This window comes from Pinus tabuliformis, chromosome 1_1, assembly GCF_031772625.1.
Source record: "Pinus tabuliformis cultivar Carrire ecotype Pingquan chromosome 1_1, CPIR1, whole genome shotgun sequence".
Classification (NCBI taxonomy): domain Eukaryota; kingdom Viridiplantae; phylum Streptophyta; class Pinopsida; order Pinales; family Pinaceae; genus Pinus; species Pinus tabuliformis.
In genome coordinates this window covers 62,335,296-62,353,285 of record NC_142297.1, presented here as the reverse complement: position 1 = coordinate 62,353,285, position 17,990 = coordinate 62,335,296, and positions in this window count along the sequence as shown.

Below are 17,990 nucleotides of genomic sequence, written 5' to 3'. Positions count from 1 at the left end.
GAGGAACATCTTCCCCAAAATCATCCCGTAGAACCAAGGAGGATTCATTCATGGCAGACAGATCGTGGATAATTTTATTTTGGTCCAAGAGGCGATCCACTCTAGCATGCATCGAAAAGAAAAGGTATGGTGGTCAAGCTCGACCTAGCAAATGCTTTTGATCGAGTTAGACATAGTTATTTGTTGGATGTTCTGCACAAGATGGGATTTGGATTCAGCCTTATAAACTGGATTCGGCTTGTATATCAGAGCCCTGGATTGCTCCCCTGGTAAATGGTAGGGTTGCAGATTTCTTCAAAGCCTCTAGAGGGCTAAGGTAGGGGTGCCCCCTCTCACCCCTCCTCTTTGTGCTGCAGGCTTCTGTCCTCAGCTTTTATCTAAACAAGAAGCAACAAGGCCAAGAGATAGCTAGGCTAAGCATAACAAGAGGGGTAAAAAAAATCAATCATGCCCTCTTTGTCGATGACACCTTGTTGCTGGGGGCTGCAACTCCGCTCTCAGCTGCCAGATTTAAAGAAGTGCTGGATGAATTCTGTGAAGTCTCGGGCAGCAAATTAAACAATGGGAAATGTCATATTTATTGCTGGAATATTTCTCCATCTTCCCTAAATTCCATTGCTAGATGCCTAGGCTTTGCAGCCTCTTCAAATTGGACCTCTTTCAAATATCTTGGCCTTCCTATCTTCCTCAAGAGGGCCTTGAGCAAAGATTGGAACCCTCAGCTAGAGAAATTCAAAACTAAATTGCAGGCATGGGGGCTCCTCCTGGCTCAATATTGCAGGCAAAGCAGTTCTCAGTAGTCTTCCGTTATTCCAATTTTTTGTTCTCTTAGCACCTGTGGGTATTCTCAAGAAGATGGAGGAACTTATTAGGAAGTTTTTCTGGAAGGGAGGCAAGCAAAATGAAAAGAAAATCTCACTTTTCAATTGGGAAATTGTTTCCAAGCCTCTACAGTAGGGAGGACTGAATTTTAAAAACCTCTGCACTCAAAATTTAGCCATGGGAGTGAAACTGATTTGGAGAATTATAGCTCCCAATCTAGGCTAGGCGCATTTAGCATTATGGAAAAAATACTTAGGAGGAAGGCGTCTTCGCTACTTGGATAAGCCCAAATCCCAATTCAGATCTCCCTTCAGCATTCTAAGTATCAAAGCAGCTCCTTTGGTGAATTTGCAGGCTTATTGGATCCCTAGGAACGGTCAATCCATTAATCTATGGGAAGACCAAATTATGAGCAGGCCCCCGCTGGTTGAAACTCACTCCTTGCATTCGTTGCGGATGTGGATGATGGATGCACACATTAAATCGTTGTGGGATATGTCATGTTGGATCGGACATCGCTGGGTAGGCTGGAAGTAGCTCTTGGTCCCTCCTGCTCTCCAAAGCGACTACGCAGAGCCCTACAATCTTCTGCACGGGTTGGCTCCCATTCACGTTCGGAGAAAAGATATCGTGGATGGGGTCTACAACACGAAGGCTACTCGATGGCACAGGGGTATGTTAAATGCTTGGAAAGGCGATACGTATAGCCAGATCCTGCTCCCTAGAATGGGATATGGAAGTTCCCCTCCATCCCGAAAATTGATCATTTTTGTTGGTTACTCTACCATAAAAATTTTTTAACGGATGATAGGTTGCAGAAGAAGGTATTTTTTTGCCCTTCTAGATGCATGCTATGTAAATATAAGCCAGAATCCGCCCTTCACCTCATGCTGGAGTATAGATATGTCATCCAAATCTAGCAAGAGCTCTTAAGAGCATGGAAATCTAACTTCACTCTCCCCTGCATTATCCTGGATCTGTTTGTTGGTTGGTTGTCCAGATACCCAGGTCCAACCCCGAAAAACAAATTAATCATAGCAGCTTGGACTGCGCTTCCCAAAATTATCAGTTGGCAGATTTGGTTAGACAGGAATAGAAGGATATTTAGAAACAAAGAGCAGGATTTCAGTCTCGTTGCAATCACAGTCAAATTTTAGATAAATGAATGCCTAAGAGATAGAATGGATGATTCAAGCCTATGCCAACAAGACATCGAGTTGGGTATTGCACTTAGTCTCCAATTCCAAAAATCGATTATCATCCCCATTCCTCCCAAAGAATGGCAAATCAGAAAAAATGAAGAAGACTTTCAGTCCTATATTTCCAAGCAAACAATCCCCTCTCTCTTCTTTGACGGGGCAGCCAAGGAAAATCCATGAATCGTTGGTGTAGGAGGGCTCATAATAAATATAGAAGGAACTCCTATCCACAGATTTTCTTGGGGACTGGGTCACTCCTCTAGCATGCAAGCTAAAGCATTGGCTCTTTTCCAAGGGATCAAGCTGCTCAAAGAATTGGGATTCAAGGAGGTTAATGTCTTTGGCGATTCGCAAGTCATCATAAAAACAATGGTGACAAACTCTATTCCAACAGATTTGCGTCTTGTAGGGACGATCACAAGAGTCAAAGAAATGGCAAAGTCCTTGAAATTGGAATTTTTCCATGTGCTGAGTATAAACAACAAAGAGGAGGATATTGAAGCAAACAAGGCAGCCCAGTTACCTGGTGTTATAGACATTTTTGTGCCTTACAACATGAAGCATGAAATGTCCATAATCTAAGGGATCCAAAGTCCCTAAACATGTTGTTCCTACCCCTAGAGGAACAAGGTCAGCAAACAACAGCACTGAATAGCAGTTCTCCACCTGAAAACACTCAAAAGAAAGCTAATTCTGGATCATGTCTACTGCTCCACTAAGCATCTGCGCTAAATGTCAACTGCTCCACTGTCTACCTGCACTAAATTTCAACTGCAAAGAAGGCTACCTGCGCTGGGCGAGTTGGGACATGTGGCACAGTCATTCCTCAAGGTGTCAATGCCCAGGAAGCTTCCAAAATGACACTTGGATCAAGGAATTCGACTGGTGATGAGTAAGAGCATCTAGATCTCCAAGTGGAAGCAAGAACCTCCAAGTGGACTCAAGAACTGAAGAATAGCTGAAGTGGGAGAGGACACTAGTCAGCTTCATGCCAGCTTCAAGCTGACTCATCCTTTCTCCAAAACTCCTATATATAGAGCTCTCTCATGAGGTCTAAGTGGGTTGGAATCTTGTGAATGTAAGGAAGTGCTGTTGGTTTTAATTTAGAACTATTGGGTGATTTGCTTTGAAGGAGGTGAAGAGGAGATTTCTTTCTGCTGGGAGGCGATGCTGGATTGGGCCTTTTATGGTTGTATCACTTCCTGAACTTTACTTCTTCCATTAATAAAGCATTTGAGGTTCTTCTATACGCATGTGTCTCAATGGTGTATTGTTATACTTGTGTATTTGATTTATTCTAATCCTTGAATCAATTATGAATGTATGCTTCTTGTAGTTTCCCTCTCTTGCCATTTTGCAGGATCTTGGTGTAGCTGGGCCAGTGAAAGAGCAAGGAGATGGGGGCAAGCAGCAAGGAGAGAAGATTGGATCAATCATTAGCGAAAGACATCAGTTAGTGGATCTCTTTCTCCCTTCTTTTACTTTCATAAAGAAGAAATCTTAGATAGCTTTTCTTCGATTGTTGCTGAGGTACTATCACCCTTAGAGTGGGATAGGATCATTCCGTATTGGATACTTTTCCCAACAACAAATTGGCGACTCCGCTGGGGAATCGTATCTTGTTGGTTGTTTGTGTTTTTGCTATTCATTTCATAAACACAAGGAGTACCGAATCGAACCACATTTGGATCTTTCAAATGCAAAGTAGAGGGTAGCTACTCTAGCTCAGTTTCTGGGCATGTTTATGGTTTGAAGAGCTGATCCACAAGGACTCTCAACAGCTCTTAGTGATAGCGTTTCATCCTCCTTTTCATCCCTTAGTGTGTACTTGATTGATAGCTTCTGATTTGGCCAAAAACTGTTGATTTTTGAGCAATCTGTGACCCGGAAACTGAGAAAAACGAAATTTTATCTCTTCATTGCAGGCACTGTGAAGGCAGTCTGCATTTCATCGCAGGTCCCGAAGGGGCTACCTGCGCTGAATGTCAAACTGACAGTGTACTACCTGCGCTGAACCAGTTTTGCATTGTGCAACTGGGGTTCCCTGCTGTTTATTGCCCTGTTTTCATCCTTGTTTTTTGCAGCCTGTTATCAGTCAATGTACCTATCTGAAACCAACTTTCCTTGCCACTATTCTGCCTCGGTTGTATAAAGAAAATGTATTTGTTCTTTGTGTATTTCTTACATCATTTGCAGTTTCCTATGATGAAAGTGAACTAGTCTTGCTGTGACCTCTTAGATCTAGACCTGTGATAAGTGTCGTTTTGATCTTAAGAGTTAGTTTGTTTGTTGTTCATAGCTGAGTGAGATTTCGCTTTCGTCATATGGTTTGAATTTATATATTTCTAGTGTCGAAACAAGTAAATCTTAAGGTGTCTTTTGATTTTGGACAAGCTTGTTTGCTTTCACTTGAAATTGAATTCAAAGTTATACAACAACTTTCTTTTTGTAATACATCAACATTAAGAAAGAGAAAAGAAATACCTGCATTGTGCATGTGCATTTTGACAGTTTGCATGTTGATTTAGGGAAAAGTGCATTAGTGTGTGCTCTATGATCTGTGTGAAAAGATGATGTCTTTCTTTTCCCTCAGTAGTTAAGATTTTCAAAGTTGAAAGATTGAAAAGCTTGCTTATCATCTTAGACTGCATTTAGGAGTTGTACCATACATCTCGTGGTGATCCATAAAGGCAAACTGCTAAACAAGATCAACCTTAAAATAAATTGAATTTACATAACAACGCTTTGAAACATAACGCAAACACATAGAGATCTAATCTAGAGACGTGTTCCGGCGTCGTTAAACGTGATATCTTAGCGTTGAGTGGTTGGATGATTCCTCCACGGTGAAGCGATAAGTATCAATACGGACTTGTGCTCTCACGTACCGTCGTGTATATATTGGGAGACCCCTATAGGAACAAAGCCTTTATCCATAGGAAGCCGTGTCGGCCGCCCTACTGATCGCAATGCAGTGAACACAACATTCACGAAGATCGACCACCCGTACCGTAAAACGTATTCTGTGGTTTTGCGAAAAGTTTGGCACACCCTCTGCCTAGATCTCCAGAGCAGTTTATTTTGGCCTTTTTCAAACTCTATAACTGAAAAAGTCCATCCGAGCATTTGTCACTTCAGGCTCGTTAAAACATCGAAGGAGACTAGAGTCATCTTTAGCTTTTTCTCGACTCTTAAAAAGTGAAAAAGCAAGTTGTGTCTAAAGCGTCGTTATAAAATTTATTTTAAACGGAACATAATCACCTCTTATTCCTGCGTTGATCTGTAGGTTGAGAACATGGAACGCACCAACCAAGGAATTCCACATGATGGAAATCCTAGTCCTTTGTCCTCTTGGGGAGAAGTTGGTGCGCCCCACATGGCCACATTTTCGCTTCCAGGACTGACAATTGGCCTGCCAATTTGGCTATTCTCAACCAATGTAGTTCAGAACACCATGGTTCCTAAACAGTCGAGTCAACAGTTAGATCAGTCTAGAGCTGCCCACCAGCCTTCTACTTCCTATAACTCTTCCTCCAATCCTTCATCTTCACAAGGTAGAGCCGGCAAAAGCCAAGCTCCCATGGAGAAGAAGGAGAAGAAGAAGAGAGAGAAGAAGAAGAAGGAGCCTAAGGCGACTGGGGCAAGCAAAAGACATCTGACAAAAATCCACACACAGCACAGATCGGGCCTAAATCGCCATGTGTCATATGTAGAGGAGACCACTTCCATAGAGATTGTCCCTGTATTCCCCGGATAATAAGGGACTGGTCCCCTCGTTTGCACAGTTCGGGAGCATCAACCTCTGATAGTCATGTTGAATGCTTACCGTCAACCAGCGAAAGTGAAGGTTCAAGACAAAAAGGGGGAGCAAGATCCCCCTGCAAACTGTGTGAAGGCGATCACGCCATCCACCGTTTCCATTCTTAGACGAAGCGAAGAGATTTTTGGAAGATCGTCCGGTTTCACCGTTGAGACTTCCTCCTGGATACAAAAAACTCGTGCCAAGTCCTTCGTTGGTTGAAAATACAGCTGGTCCGCTCAGGTGGTCGGCTGAAGCGTCAGTCGTTGAAAATGAACCTACTGAATCCAAACCGGACGAAAGTCCAAAGGTCGAAACGGCAGTTGACCTGGTTCTCCCTTCAGAAGTTTCATCTTCAAATGATACCGTCACTGAAGATTCATCTTCAAATGACACCCTCACTGAAGAGAATAAGGATGACACCATCCAGATTCTTTTCATCAACACAGACTCTGATGAGCGTCAGGGCAATGCGCCCATTCCTTTATCGCAGGAAGGAACATCATCAGGGTCATATCCGGCCGTGTATTCGGTCCCACCACCAAGTAACCTGGTTGTGTCCTTTGATTGGAACCAACTAGGCAGACCCCGGTTGCCAGCCAGTATACCATTCAGAATCATAGTCCAAATATACAGAATGGTAATGGCTAGCACTATCATTGATGAAGGGGCGTCTGTGAGTATCCTTTCCTCTATTGCTTGGAAAGCACTGGGTTCCCCGGTGCTTTTGCCTGAGATAAGAAATCTCTCGGGTTTCGATAAAGGAACCAGTCGACCATTAGGGATCCTCCCCAATGTGCTTGTTACATTGAAAGGGAAGACCGTTCAAATGAACGTGATGGTCGTTCAAGGACCCTTGGATTATAACCTACTCCTTGGACGAGACTATATATATTGCATGGGAGCAATAGTCTCCTCACTCTTTAGAGTAATGTGTTTTCCACACGAAGGAAGAATGGTCAAGCTCGTAGACCAACTTTCATTTCCGGGATCACGCATCGCAAATAGTCATATACCAACCCTGAATGGTCTATTCAATCAAGAAATGTCTCCACCCCCAGTCCTCCTTCCCGATGAGTGCGAGTGATTCGGAAAGATGGGGCTGGAACCTAGGGGGCATGCATCCTGGTCTGCTTTGGGGAGAGAAAACCTTGGGTATAAGATAGAATTTCCGCGAGAGAATATGACTAGTCCGTACCCCGTCCGTGGTTGGAAGAGGGGTTGTTCTAGAATAGGATTCTTTTGTCAAAGTTACGTGTTTGACAACAATCATTCACCCTTGTCTATTTCGGTAGGCATTGCCGAGGAAGTGTTTAGTTTGAAAGATTAACGAGACAATCTTTGGGTAACTAGAAAGAGGTAAGCCTCACCCTTTAAAACAAATGTTTTGACGGATAAGTAGGGGAAGCCTTGAAATTGTACTTTATACGTGGCGGCATGCAAACCTTTTGGAGTGCAAGCTAAGAGTGGTTATTTATCTGTTTTTGGGATTAGCCGTTTCCGAACTTGCATAAAGAAAGGATATGGAGTAAAGCTTAGTGAAGATGAAACTCCTTAAAAAATAGAGATCTCACAGGAGACATTTCTTATCTTATGACTGGTATTATCGAGCAGTTTTACCACGGAATTTATGCTCGTTAAAAAATAGAAAAGCGAAATTCGAGCAGTTTTAGCATAAAGTTCATGCTCGTTAAAAAATAAACGCAAGGTCCGAGCAGTTTTAACGCGGTCTTCATGCTCGTTAAAAAATAAATATAAGCAGTGAGCAATGTTTCCTCCAGAGTTTAAGCTCATTTTTAAATAAAAAATGAACCTATCCCGGTAAATAACCACTGTGATCGTAAATTTTTCAGCCATAAAAAGCCTTGGTCGTGTTTTGCACCTGCCACCTCCACTGTCATTTGGCCGATCGTTCACCTCCATATGATTGTTTACCCATTTTGAGGAACAGCTGCGAAGAGTGATTTCACCTAGCCATCCTTGTGACACTGCCGTGATTGGAAAATTCCAACCTGTACCTGGAATCTGCTGCTATCCCTGTTTATCACTCGTTCCTCAAAAGACGAGTCTTCTTTAAGCTCTTTTCAACTGACTCGTAAAATATGAAAAGTTTTCCGAGTTTTGGCCTTCCAGCTCGTTAAAGTGACCGGAAGAGCTATCCCTCCTCTAGATTTTAATCTTTTTGGACCTGAGGGATTATTGGACAAAAAGGTCGAGCGCTTGTTTTATTCGGCTCGTTAAAACTATCGAAAATTCATCCCTTCTGTATTGTTTTATACTTTTTCGGACTTAAGGGATTAGATGACGAAAAAGGACTTTCGGAGTTAACTTTACGTACCTTTTCAGACTCTCTAAAAATGAAAAGGACCAAGTTTTCCTTGTCGTTAGACTCGTTAAAATGATTAAATAGCGACAAACTTGTCTTTAGACGAGAACGAGTTTCCCTATCGCTAGGCTCGTTAAATCATAGCGATGGGCTTGCCCGAAGGGCAGGTTATAGAACAAGCATATGTTATCCTCCTCAAGCTTGACAAAAATAAAGAGGTACTGGTCAGAAATGACTGGGGAAAAATTGGGAGAACCTCAAAGCTTTAATGGTAGCAAGTCGCTCTTGAACATGACACTTTTCCCCCGTATCACATCGGGTTGGGTTGTTTCATTCACCGGTCTCATCACCATGGTCTCGCCAAACCATCCACATTTGGGGTAATGCTACCGATCCATCGTATCAGTGTCGTTATATGTTCAAGAGATGTTGTTCAGAAGGAGTCAACCGTGTCCCATCCACTGCCATACATTATCCTTCATCCATCCATGATCGCCACCCTGAATCATATTTCACAGATTGTTTTCACCTCCATTAAAATCATTAGCTCCATTCCGTGTCACTGATGTGGGATTCATTAAGGCTCTCCTTTGACGGATCGCTTCTTGTCGACTTCAGATCATTATCCAAGAAGTTGATCTAGGAACACCCCCCTCAGTACTTTGAAGCTTGCATGCCTCAATGGCAAGTTTCTCACTTCCGGCGATAGGTATACATCAATGACCTTCGACCAGAAGATATTGCGTGGTTTTCGACGCCGAGTCCTATATTCACACCACGTGAATTGTACTGCATGTACCTTGAGGGTCATTATCATTATCGGTGATTCCTCTCGCGCTTGTTAACGGTTTACATCATTGGCCGGTAATCAAGTGATTTCCTTCCATGTTCGACTTCAGTGCAATTCTCACATGGATCGACTTGTACTTAGAGTGAAGATCGAACGAGTTTGAAGACCCCGGATCTAGTTTCATCCATCCGGGCTGCGATATATATTCAGGAAATATAAAGACATTTGACATGTACATCATTACAGCAGATGATCATCCTACTCAAAGGATGATAATTTCAGCAGAGAATTATCAGTCTACCATCAGACGATCGTCTGTTCTATGTACCAAAATGAATTTATAAAGCTGAGGATGGGAATGCCCGCCTCAGCTAGATCATGAAAGCATAATGAAAAATAATGTATTGTATTGTATTTTATTACAGGTCACCTCTCAGCGATTGAATGAACTTCGGATCCTCCTGATAAAGCATTTCACCCGATAAACGACCTCATACTTTAGGGGGCAACTGTTATAGACCTTTTTGTGCCTTACAGCATGAAGCATGAAATGTCCATAATCTAAGGGATCCAAAGTCCCTAAACATGTTGTTCCTACCCCTAGAGGAACAAGGTCAGCAAACCACAGCACTGAATAGCAGTTCTCCACCTGAAAACACTCAAAAGCAAGCTAATTCTGGATCATGTCAACTGCTCCACTGAGCATCTACGCTGAATGTCAACTGCTCCACTCTCTACCTGCGCTGAATGTCAACTGCAAAGAAGGCTACCTGCGCTGGGCGAGTTGGGACATGTGGCACAGTCATTCCTCAAGGTGTCAATGCCCAGGAAGCTTCCAAAATGACACTTGGATCAAGGAATTCGACTGGTGATGAGTAAGAGGGTCTAGATCTCCAAGTGGAAGCAAGAACCTCCAAGTGGACTCAAGAACTGAAGAATAGCTGAAGTGGGAGAGGACACTAGTCAGCTTCATGCCAGCTTCAAGCTGACTCATCCATTCTCCAAAACTCCTATATATAGAGCTCTCTCATGAGGTCTAAGGGGGCTGGAATCTTGTGAATGTAAGGAAGTGCTTTTGGTTTTAGTTTAGAACTATTGGGTGATTTGCTTTGAAGGAGGTGAAGAGCAGAATTCTTTCTGCTGGGAGGTGATGCTGGATTGGGCCTTTTATGGTTGTATCACTTCCTGAACTTTACTTCTTCCATTAATAAAGCATTTGAGGTTCTTCTATACGCATGTGTCTCAATGGTGTATTGTTATACTTGTGTATTTGATTTATTCTAATCCTTGAATCAATTATGAATGTATACTTCTTGTAGTTTCCCTCTCTTGCCATTTTGCAGGATCTTGGTGTAGTTGGGCCAGTGAAAGAGCAAGGAGCTGGGGGCAAGCAGCAAGGAGAGAAGATTGGATCAATCATTAGCGAAAGACATCGGTTAGTGGATCTCTTTCTCCCTTCTTTTACTTTCATAAAGAAGAAATCTTAGATAGCTTTGCTTCGATTGTTGCTGAGGTACTATCACCCTTAGAGTGGGATAAGGTCATTCCGTATTGGATACTTTTCCCAACAACACCTGGTAGGGCTATTCTCATGGACAAAGAAACATCGTGGGATCCAATTCCTTAATCCCCTATCTTCCATGTTTTACTACATTTTATTGAAGCAATTTGTATGCATTCACAAGCTCGGGCAAATAACAGAAATAGAGTTCATTATAAAATGTAAGAAGAGACAAATCATAAGCGTATGCGCCTTGATCCTCTTGTTGGAGAGGTGCTTAGAAATCACCTCCAATATCTATAATCTATGTTGTGGCTTTATGCCAAGTATCTAATGCAATCCTATAACCGCTCCTGTAAAAAAAACAATTCGCCGAAATAAGAATTAGTTTGAAACTGAGTGTCGAAAGAGGGAACGATCTTGATGAATCGTTCCTCTTTTCCTGGAGTAGTTGTTGCTGGAAGGTGTGATTCAACTGCTTCCTCGAATTTCATACGCAATTGCCAGTTCAACTAGTGGCTTCACACACGGGATCCATAAGACTGTAAATTCAAATCCTTAGAGTTGTTATTCAAATTATTCCACCGACGCAATTCAACTGTCTATGGGAATGACCCAATTATTGTCGTGGGGAGAATTGGAAGATTTAACTTTTGCCCAAGACTAGCGTAGCTCGTCGATGGTCAGAAGTCTTCAACGCCACATTGGCCTTTTGAATTTCCTCGTTGGTCATTCTTAGATACGTCCTCCTTGAATTTTGTGCAAATGCGTTGACCGTAACTGAGAGTCAGTATATCCAAAAGAGTTGCTAGAAGATTTCCCCAAGGATGAATTATAACAGCATGAAAAATTTCCTTCTCAACCTCAGTACCATCTGACGCAGCGTTAGTGGGCTTACTATGCATGTCAATCACTCCAGCATTCTTACTTGGTGAAGCATCCAGCAGAATATTTCTCCAATTCTGAGAGAAACTATATTACAATTAGAACCAAGATCGCTGTGTGTAGACCTACGTCTTGTTTGCAAGCTGCACCACCAATCAGCCAACAAGAAGGGGTGAATCATACTGGAATTTGTAATGGATATACTCAAGCCTCATGTGAAGAGATAGCACGTGCTCATCTGTAGTAACACCAAATTCAAGCTAACAATACTCAAATATATTACTGCACAAATCACTTCATCACCGAAGATATAATTCATGATAAAATATACTTTAATAAAATGAAGGGTGTTCTGGTGAAGCAATTGAGAGTAGCAGCACATGATCATCAAATCCATGAATCCCAACAAAAGATTTTTGTTACACTAGAACAAGATTAGGGCACCTGAATCAACACATTTCTTGTCTCCTAGTGCAAGAACGTGAGAATTCTTCAGAGTGCATCCTTCAGAGTGCAGGCAGCCATAAAAACATGCCTGGACTAAACATGCCTTCACTTGAACATGCCTACACTGGTGTAGGAATCCATTGCATGGTGCAGGCAGGTAAGTGCAATGGTGCAGGCAGGTAAATACAGGTTCAAAGGTTGTATAAGACATGATCGAATTAATGTTTATACCTGCAACATACAAACCTTAATTAATAATGTTTTAATCATGTTAAAACGAGGAAGGTAACAAATATTCGCAACAGTTAATCATTTAACCAAACAACAACATGAGAGAAATGAATGAAAATAAGACAAATTGGAAGCCCAACATCCCCCCATGCTGACCATCTTGCATGTCCTCATGCAAGGAAATCTGGCACTGTCACTTCCTCGCAAAAAAACAAAATTAGAAACATTTGTAGGTATTCAAAATGATGTTCCTGCAATTTTGTGTGATCACACTTCCTGCACTAGTTAAAGCTTGCTCTAAAAATAGAGTGTCTGCTGGACTCTTTATTTTCTTAAACTGATTTCAAGAAAACCTAAAACGAAAGCTACCATAAAAAAATAAATTGCACGGATGGTGTTATTACTTGAATAAAATAGCTAACTTTTAAAATTTCCAAAAGAATATCTCGGAGGCATCCCTTATCAGAAGTTACACTTTAAAATCCTCATTGTAAATATGAGTGACATGATTTAAAAGCCATGGTGTTAAAAGTAGACATAGTAATACCTTCCCACAATGATCATTTTACCATTATCCATGTATATTTGAAGCTCCTCTTGTTTGGGCATAGTGAATTACCTGCACTAAGGGTCCCACGTCCATAAAAATCATTCCAAAAAGATAGAACTCCAAGGTATAACAACAGAAGGATTTTAAAGCCATTCTCAAAGAGATTGATAATGAGTTCAGGGAAAGAAAAAAAACCAAGTAAATTATAGTGTAGAGTTAAATTTAATACCATAGGCATGGCCCTGCTGCCAGCAGGTGTCTATAGCCTCGACAGGGATACCTTTTAACCTTATGAAATGCTTTTGTCCCACCTATTAGATATGGATTCAGAGTCGTTTAAGAACATTTTACTTTTTCTCTTTTTATAAGTTAATTGAAAGTCGTTGTCTTGGCTTGGTAACTAGCTATTGACAGTGCCATTCATGAGAACTAACAAGAATGAACAAGTTGGCTCGCGATGAGACCTCTCGTCTTCCAGTTTTTCAACTGAAAGCCATTACCTTGGCTTGGTGACCAGTGCGGTAATGTCATTCTCCTTAGGACCCATGATCATAGTAGGTCGGCTCGCAATGAGACCTCATATCCCTCAATTAATCCGTTTATGTTTTTAGGAAAAAAACTTTGATTATGATTAACCTCAGATGGGTTACTTAATAGGTGGGGAAGAAAATCCACTCCTTAAGAGTATAGGATGGCGTGAAAAGTTTTTAATTACTATTATTTACTAGTTGGTCGTGCTACCCTAAAGACTTATTTAAAAAAAATAATGACTAAAAATATTCCTTGAGTTGGTCATGTCACGGTTCTATATGAAAGCTTATTAGAGTTTTGTGGGTGTGGTCCACCATAAGAGGTTTTTCACCGATCCCTTTGAAGAGGAACTTGAAAAGATTTTCTAGATGATAGTTCGTTAGAATAAGAAAAAGTATTACATGTAACTTAAAACAATACCCTTCACTGACATATTAATCCATAATCAAAGTCACTTTAAAATATGAGGCAATAAGTGTAAAGTTCTTCTGACAAGTCTTACCATGAGAGTACATAATAATAGAAATTTCAAAAGTTGTGCTTTTAGGGAATCACAAGTTCAAGAGTGTTGTTAAACATCTTTATTCATTATTCTCATATTAATCTACCCTATATTTAAAGAAAGAAATATCACCTTTAAGTGAAGGCATACTTCCAATGAAGCCATGTGCGTAACAAAATGATGATTATACTCACACTTATTTTTAAAGAATAGACTTCAAGACATACCAAAGCATGAGAAACCAATTGCTTCAATTGACATGGTACCAAGAGTTTCTGAATGATGAGGAAATAAGGTGGCTTGATGACTGCTTGAAACTAGGATTCAATGGAATCCACATATGTATGATTCTCCAACTGATGCAAGGCTTCCATAGTTTGATAGTCACTCTCCTGGAGGCACAAAGAATCTGGTGAAAGACAAAAGACAAATCCCTCAAGTTCAGGCTCAAATATTTGATTTTCAAATTGACAAGAATGGTTGAGAGAGATTCTAGGGTTTCGAGTTTCAACAACATTTTTAGAACAAGTTCCAATGAAATATTGCTCCTCTGGTGGTCTTTGAATTATATCTTCCTGGGGTGAATGCTTTGTAGTAATGGGGGAAGTTTCCAAATTCATTCCCTTTCCAAACATGGAAGATGTAGTATTTTGTTCAATGGGAAGAATAGGTGTTTGAAACTGTTGTGCAACCTCATGGTTTAGATTAGGGTTTATGATATGGTTTGGGTTAGGGTTTTGGTTTGGATTGGGGTTAGGCTTTGAACTAGGGTTAGATCTAGGGTATGGATTAGGGTATGGACTAGGATTAGGGTTATGACTAGGGTATAGATTAGGGTTAGGTCTAGAGTGTGGACTAGGACTAGGGTATGGATTAGGGTTTGAATGAGATCTAGGGTATGGGTAAGGATAAGGAGTAGGGTAAGGATTAGATAAGGGGTAGGGTATGGATTAAGGCTAGGGTAAGGTTGCACATGCGGTTGGGACCATGGAAGAGGATAATTGAATGATGCATTGGAAAGAAATTGTGGTTGTTGTTGGTGCTCATACGATTGATTTTTCATGGGATATTTCCCTAGAGACAAGGATCCAAACGATTCTTGAGGACATGGTGATATCTGGCTCGAGGATGAGGGCTAAGGAGAGGGCCATGCAACCATGAAGTAGGATATTTGGTTTGAGTAGGATTAAAAGTGTGCCATGCAACTGCAGGATTATAAACATGTTGAGGAACCTGCTCAGGATAATAAACAGTATTCCAAGTATCAAATTGTGATGGGTTTTGAGTTATACCTGGTTGTCGATTTGATTCCTTACTTAATTTCCTGAATATTTGCAATAATCTTCAGGGAAAATTTTAGGGGCTAATATTCGCATATGGGCTAATTTTCCATTCTTTTTCCCAAAAAAAGATTTGCCAATTCACATTTTTTCCTAAAAACGGTTTGACCAAATTTTATAAGAAAAAGTATTTTACCTTAAAAATTGCCTAAATTATATAGAGACTATATAAAATCACTAGTAGTTTGAATAATTTTACTAAAATATCTCTAAGAATTTTATATTTTGCATATTATGGAGTAGTAAGATTCACTAAGGCTTCTAATGTTTAAGATAAATTTCAATCCTTAGAATTTTCCCTGGTAATATTGGTAGTGCTAGGCAATATTTTGTTAGATGATCCTCTTCACAAATTTTGCAAATTTTCAGGCTACTAAGTGGACACTTTCCAAGGAGGTGTTTCTTTCTATAGTTGGCGCAAAAGATAAGTGGTGGGTTTTCATCCTGCTCCCACTCTTCCTGCAAATCATCCAATTTTGAAATCAAATATTTAATAATATCATTTTTATGTTCAATCAAAATATTAAATTTTTCAATTGTTAATTCTTCATTGGATGAATTGTATGTCTCTGTAGCAGCATAAAAATTCCTCATTAGATGATTCCCCAAAATACCATTTTCTTGTTTTTAACAAGCCAACTGGTACATTCGTTAGCACATGAGTATTGTGTATATATATGTGTAGGGTGGGTGGGGGGTTCTTACAACATTAAAGAAAATGAGAAACCTTAAAGCAACAATGCAGAAAAGAAATAAATTCAAAGAACATAAAATTGCAAGAGAAACTAGGTGAAGGAAAAAAAACAAATGCGACAGATCACCAAGGTCAATCCCCTGAGCGCCTCCCTGGCAATGACGCCAAAATGTTGGGTGTATTATAGGGCTTATAAATGTACCAACATTTAATTTTTCAATCCGGAAAGTTCGTGAACTTCGAGACACAACACTGGAAATGCCAGAGAAAGCCTTTGGCGACCTGCAAAACAAATGTTAGTCTATCTTGTGTATTAATCTCATCAATAAATGAAATCCTGCACTAAAAGAGAATTCGAGAAACACCAATCCAAACAATTAAATCATGCGGGAAATAAAAGGCAATTAACAATGCGAAAGGAAATTCAGAAAGGAAATCATAACTGGAAACCAAACAGTGTCGACACAATATCGAGAAACTGTAAATGCTGGAAGGAATTCAAAAGCAATTCAAAATCATTCTTGTGTACTAATTCTGTGTGAAATTAACTTGAAAGCATCGGCAAGTAAATCTACTGCGTAAATAACTTATGAAAGAAATTAAATTAATATGAATCTTGCCTTCCTTGTCCCTGAAAATAAATCATGGAGAATTTTTCAGAAGTATAATGGAAAGTAAATATTATTGTTTTCAACATGATGCAATTTGCTTTCATTAATATCGGCTCCGCGGCATACAAGTAATATATGGTTTTTGTAAGCCTAGATTTAAAGAATATGTCAATACCTCAAAATCGTGATCACTCACATCGTTTTCATGTTCTGGAATATAAATCAATTACAGCTCATCAATGCATAATCTGATCTTGTAAATAAGAACAACTGGATGGACACAATTAGATATGAAGAAATATCCCATGTGTAAGCACAAATCTCAAGTACATGAACAATTTCTTAATGCGGAAAATTAATGAAGCTTAGAGTTGAAAGGAAAACGTTGCAGAAAACTAAATAACATCAATCTGGAGAAGGAAATAGACTAAATTATTAAATAAACTTCACACAGTAAATTACAATTTAAATGCTAATTAATTTAATAAATGAAGCATGGTGGTGAGCTGGTCTGGAGAGCAACCCAACCAGCTCACACCCTCGATTAACCTGGTTCACGCAGCAGTCAAAATCATTAGATGTAATAAAAAATAGATAGAACATAGATGAAAATTTCTTCAATTAATTCCTGAAAAAAATCTTTACATCAAGCAAGCAATGCTCAGCCCCAGCAAGACAAGAGGAGCGATCCGCTAGTTATGAACTGTGTGAGGCTACATTGGGATAGCTCCTCTTCCCTTCTGCGCCTTCTTCCGTGCGCACTGCCTCTGGCTCAATAGATTTCCTAATTCCTGTCTGTCAAATTAATTGACTAATTGACTAATTTATGTTTTCTCCAGTCGATTTCTTATATAGACATGGAATTACATATTGGGCCTTTTAATTCAACCAATTAAAATATAGAAGATTCTTAGTTTCAACAATTCGCCGAAATAAGAATTAGTTTGAAACTGAGTTTTGAAAGAGGGAACGATTTTGGTGAATCGTTCCTCTTTTCCTGGAGTAGTTGTTGCTGGAAGGTGCGATTCAACTGCTTCCTCGAATTTCCTATACAATTTCCAGTTCAATTGGTGGCTTTACACATGGGATCCATAAGATTTTAAATGCAAATCCTTGGATTTGTTCTTCAAAGTACTCCACCGACGCAATTCAACTGTCTATGGGAATGACCCAATTATTGTCATGGGGAGAATTGGAAGATTTAACTTTTTCTCAAGACTAGCATAGCTCGTCGATGGTCAGAAGTCTTCAACGTTGCAGTGGCCTTTTGAATTGCCTCATTGGTCGTTCTTAGAGACGTCCTCCTTGAAGTTTGTGCAGATGCGTTGACCGCAACTGAGAGTCAGTATCTCCAAAAGAGCTACTCGAAGATTTCCCCAAGGATGAAGTTATAACAGCATGAAAAATTTCCTTCTCAACCTCAGTACCATCTATCGCAGCCTTAGCGGCCTTACTATGCATGTCAACCACTCCAACATTCTTACTTGGTGAAGCATCCAGCAAAATATTTCTCCAATTCCGAGAGCAACTATATTACAATTAGAACCAAGATCATTGTGTGCAGACCTGTGCCTTGTCTGCAAGCTGCACCACCAATCGGCCAATGGGAAGGGGTGAATCATACAAGAATTTGTAATGGATATACTCAGGCCTCATGTGAAGAGATAGCATGCACTCATCTGTAGTAACACCAACTTCAAGCTAACAATACTCAAATATATTACTGCCCAAATCACTTCATCACTGAAGATACAATTCATGA